General features: G+C 44.7%; 1 long non-coding RNA gene across 1 annotated transcript; it reads left to right on the top strand.

Annotated features, from left to right (window-relative positions):
- Positions 1–1665: 1665 nt before the first annotated feature.
- On the top strand, positions 1666–4622 carry LOC138843404 (uncharacterized). The gene is made up of 2 exons (XR_011378088.2): positions 1666–1970; positions 3384–4622. It is a non-coding gene; the product is annotated as an uncharacterized LOC138843404 (long non-coding RNA).
- Positions 4623–5365: the final 743 nt, after the last annotated feature.

Raw genomic sequence — 5365 nt, 5'->3', positions numbered from 1 at the left:
ATCATTAGAGATAGTTGGGATGCCGCCATAGGCTCCTCCATGCACCCAGAGCTACTAACCACCACCCACCCAGTCCTCGGATCCCTTGTCATGGTGTGTACAGTCAGGAAGCAAAGCCCTGGGGACTCCACAGAGCCCATGCTTCAGCCGCTCCCGTGGGGCCCAGCTGCTCCCCAAGCTCGCAGTGGGAAAGTCACCCTCCCTGCCACTGCTAGTGGCATTGCTACTTTTGGTGAAGCAGACGCTGACTTTGAAAAGCTGCCATTTCCAAGTCTGGACCGCCCCCCCACACACACAAGGTACTTATTATCGGTATAATTCATCCTAGTTAGAAATTCATAGGAAGTGTGAGTCACTGTTCAGTTAGGGGACTGACAAATGCTGCGAATTATTCAGTTATGCCAGTCCTGGCCGACCTCAGCACCACTGACTCTCCCTCTTCACATACCCAGGTACAGAGCCCAGGCTTCCGTGACTGGTGGGGCGTGGCCAGAAGGAGCAAGCCTCGCTCCTAACTGGATCAGTGAAAGGAGCTATCCAGGAGCTTTCTCACCCAGAAAACCACAAACTGAGCGCTCAGGAGGCAGGTGAGGGGCTTCATCTCCGTTCCCAGAGGATGGGTCCCTCCCAGCCGGGGGCGAGCTTGCTGCTGGGCCAGCTCCTTTTTGCCAGCAACTACTCACATGCACCTGCACACGGTTCCTTGGCATCGGGTGCTGGAGGTCCCAGGAAGGACCACCACCGTTGCCCAGCTTTGGGAGGCCCTGGGACCCTTGTAAGCAGTCTGGGCTACAGCACAGAGTCAAGGACAGAATCCCCGTCAGCACAGGCACTCGGCCTGCTGAGCACAGGGAAGCTCCAGGCTGCTCAGCAACAGCAGAAGGTCCCTGGGGGCAGGAGCTTCTACTGCACAGCAAACCGCAGCCGCACGCCAACTGAGGGGAAGCCCTTGGACGCATTCTAGCTTTGAGGATCTCGGGAGAGTTCCTGCAAGTCGGGGAGCAGGGGCTCCTTGTGGCTGCTCCCGAGAGAAGCAGGCAAGGGGAGCCCCTGGCTTGCACCCTCTCCTTCCCTATTCTGTTCCAGCTGTCCCAGCTGTGCCCTCAAGGACTCCTGCCGTCCTCTTGGTGCCCACTGCTTTCTGCACTGCGCCCCTGCTCACACCACCAGAACCTGTGTTTCAGCCAAGTTCTAACCCACAGAGAGGGACACATCCACTTTTCAAAGTGCAAATGAACTTCAAGAAAAATGTGTTTCAACCCTGACAGACAAAGCCTGGAGAAACCGAGTAACCAGTCCAAGGTGACTCAGCTGCGGGGCTGTGGAGCCCAGACACTCTTCCTTCCCTCTGGTCCAGCACGGATTCACTGCAGCATCCATAGTCTTAGATTTGACCATTTATAATCCTTTCATTTTATTTATTTTCTTGCTTTAAAAAAGATTTATTTTCTTTATTTGAAAGCCGGAGTTAATGGGGTGGGGGTGGGGAGGGCAGAGAGAGAGGTCTTTCATCCACTGGGTCACCCCCCAAACAAAAAACAGCCAGAGCTAGGCCAGGCCAAAGCCAGGAGCCAGGAGCTTCATCTGGGTCTCCTAGGTGGGTGCAGGGGTGTGGGGAGCCATTGCACCACGCCCTAAAGATGGCGCCGGCTCCTTTCTCCCGGAAGGACTGGCGAGAAACAAACAACTCCTAATAAGGAGATGGCTGAGCTCCCTTCTGGCTTCCACATTGCTGTACCTATCAATCCTTGCCACTTGGCTGCTTTTGATTGGTGTGCTGATGGCTATAAGAGGGATGGGAGAGGGAAGGAGGCAGAAGAAGAAGCTTGTTCAAGGTTCCTGAATAAACTGCTTGAAGAAGAGTTCGGGTCGTGTCTTCCTTGCTGGTCGAGGGACGCGACAACTGGTGGCCCGTACGGGGAACCATCTCAAACGCGAACTCAGAACTTCCTGCAGTCAGGGCAGCGCTGGTAAGTCCCCCAGGAAAATAAGGTGGGGATCCGCGATAAGAGCGGGCAGTCCTGCGACAATAGCGGGAGGATAGTTCTGCGATTAAAGCAGAGGAAGTTCTGCGACAAAAGCAGAAGGACTCTGACCCGTGGCCAGGGAAAGAGTACAATTTTTGACGGTGGGTAATTCACAGTCCCATCCAATTTTTCTGGCGCTGCTTTGAGAAAACGGTTTGAAACTTAAGCCTAGTACATTGCATAGGTTTTTACGTAACTGTGATACCATTGCACCCTGGTATGGGGTTTCGGGAAGCCTTACTATCCCTTCATGGGACAAACTAGGCAGGGATTTGGATTTTGCATTCGAACAGGGTAATCTCGAAAGGGGAGTGAGACCAATATGGAAGTTAGTGCGAGCATGCCTCGAGGATGAGCGGTGTAGTGAAACTATTCTGAGCGGTCAAGCTGCCTTGGAGGAGCTTCAGGAAGAGCGCTCCGAGAGAGCTGCCAGTGAAAAAGGGAAAACTTTGAAGGAGAGTCAGAAAAGAACTAGGAAAAAACTGTACCCCGATCTTTCCGAGTTGTGTAGCCCCTCCTTAGTAAGTAGTACTATTGCAGAAAGTAGCTCAGAAAGCAGCAGTGAGTCTGAAGAGTGTGGCGATAACAAAGAGTCTGGTATAAAGCAAGTACGGGAATTGAATCGGCAAATGAGGATTTCCAAAAATTACAGCCGCTGAGCCCTTACCAGGTGCTCCAAATATATTTACGGATGGGTCAAAAACAGGCTGTGGGGTTTATATGGTAGAGGGTAATGACCCGGTATTTCATCAGTTTCAGCCAGGCTCACCTCAAGTTGTGGAATTAAAAATAGTTATTGAAGTCCTTAAGCAGTGCTCTTTTGCCTTTAACTTGTTGTCAGATTCCTTATATGTGGTGAACGCATTAAAGATATTGGAAACCGCAGGACCGATTAAACCTTCTAGCCCAATTGCATCCCTAACGTCAGATGATTGCTCATTGTCTGGATGCATGGGCCGCCTGGGGGAGACCCCAGGTGCTAAAAACTGATAATGGCCCGGCCTATACATCTCAAACCTTTACCACCTTTTGCCAAAAAATGGAGGTTCAACTTGTCCATGGATTGCCGTACAATCCTCAGGGCCAGGGCATAATTGAGCGAGCACACCGCACACTGAAAGAATATCTTTTAAAACAAAAAGGAGGACGCGACAGGCCAGGAGAAAGAGAGAGGAAAAATTCCACAGGTATCTTGACCTAGAGAAAAGTCTTAATTCGATAACCCTTTCCAACTTGATGGGTTTTTCTCTTTACAGTTAATAAAAACTTAAGCAATGGGCTCATACACTGATAATCAATTCTTTTCTGTGCTGCTGTAGCTAACTTATCTAATGAGAGTTTTCATGTGTCTTGAAGGTTTCGCATTTTTCTATTGCCAGTATGAGTCTTGATTGGAAAAACTGCACCATGAAGCTGTTTACGTTATATATTTAATGTTTGAGTGATTACCTAACTCTGATTAGATCTAGTCCACAGCCTTGGTTAAACGTACTAATTTTTGACTAAAATGGTTTGACTCTCTGATAGTTTAAATTCTAAACTGAGTCTTTCAACTTTGGGGCTTGCAGTCGGATCCCTGGAACTCTCAAAGGATGGGACTCTAAATTTGTTAAAGTAACAGCTGTTTGAGTCAATTCAAATTGTACGAAGTGTATTAAAATGTAGTAAATGATGTCAAATCTATGTTGTATTCATGTTTTTGCTTTTCAGCTAGAGTAGTCTTATAAAAATGAGAGTAAATTCTGTGTATACAAGTCTTTATGTTGTTAACTCAAGTAAGCCAATACAGATTGGTTCAGAAAATTGGGTTAATGCAAACGCCCTTTGGTTCACTTGCTCAGTTTTACATTTACATGTCTTTGATATGCTTTAAACTTGTTTCTCTTAAGGATGAAGATCTTTTCAAAGTTGTAAATATGCACTAGTGACTGTTGCTGCCCAAGTGGTGTTATCCTTATGTTACTTAAAAGCATGGAAATGTAATTTTGACTTTTAATTCAGATAATGGTGTGGTATTCATTAATAGCTCAGTGTTTTAAGTTATCCAGGCATTGGTGCTAAGTAAAATATGGAAAACGTATTATGTGTACTTTTAACATCTTAAATTTGATAAGAGAGACTTTTAAGTTTGCCAGCATGTATTCTCATAGGTTGTCCATACATGATAATTCAAGACTGTAAAAGTAACTACAGGTATAAAGTTTCAGAAGGTGTGAGCAAGTCATGAAAAGTTGTAAAAAGTTTATGATTTTAAAACATTGTTTACAGAATTTTCTATAAGTTAAATGTTAATGCCAAAATTACACTAACCTAAAGTTGAAGTCTGATCTTCTGTTATAACAATGGGATTTTTTAAAATGTGTACTAATGTTATTAATTATCTGGAAATGGTCTCAATTGTAAATCTTAAAATCTGTTGTTGCAAAAACTGTAACGTCTCTTTTTAACAGTGTCTGCTTAATCAGTTACTCTGCCATTTCTAAAGTTAGGTCGTGTAAGCTCTTTTTAACTCTGTTAAATAGTTCTGAGTTATGTGATAATTTCATGTGCTAACTCTTATGTTCAAGGTTTTTGTATTTCTGGTTTACCTAAAAATTCATGTTCTGCCAAGTAAATGTGTACTCTACTGTCTGTTAAGTTATGATTGATAAAAAGTATTAAGTCTTAAAAAGTTATGTTAAATATTATTATGATCAGATCTGGTCTAAAAGTGTTAAAATCGCCCTGACTAAATGTTAAGGAATTCTATTTTGACCAGATACTCTAAGTTCTCTTGGCACCTTTAACAGACTTTCTGAAAATCAAAGTTCTAAATTCTCTGGACTTTTGGTATCTCCAGAGGGCCCCTGGAGATGTCAAGATATATATCTCTCATCTTGCAGAGATAATAACCAATCGGGCTGTTTAGATTAAAAGTGGTGCCAAGATGTGAAATGATGCTAAACTTCAGTTATAAACGTGTTTCTTTCTAGCTGCTCCAGTCTCTGGCTCAGAAGCCAGATCCTTTAAAGAAAGACTGACAAAGTCTAAGAAGCATCCCATGGTCATGATTTGCATCACCTCAATGTCCAAACCTTACGATTAAGATACGGAATCACCCGGGAACAGGCAAGGCAAATTGTAAAATCCTGCCCTTCCTGTGTCACATTTCTCCCGGTCCCTTATTGTGGTGTAAATCCTAGAGGTTTTATGCCTAATCAGCTTTGGCAGATGAATGTTACCCATTTTTCTGAATTTGGTAAACTAAAATACATACATGTTTCTTTAGATACATGTTCAGGTTTTGTTTTTGCCACCCCGCAATGCGGCGAGGCTGCCAAACATCTCTCATTGCCTTC

Source organism: Oryctolagus cuniculus, chromosome 8, assembly GCF_051225735.1.
Source record: "Oryctolagus cuniculus isolate XC-2025 breed Fujian yellow rabbit chromosome 8, ASM5122573v1, whole genome shotgun sequence".
In the NCBI taxonomy this organism is placed as follows: domain Eukaryota; kingdom Metazoa; phylum Chordata; class Mammalia; order Lagomorpha; family Leporidae; genus Oryctolagus; species Oryctolagus cuniculus.
The sequence above is the reverse complement of the archived record's forward strand: the minus strand, read 5'-3'. Positions and strand labels throughout refer to the sequence as shown.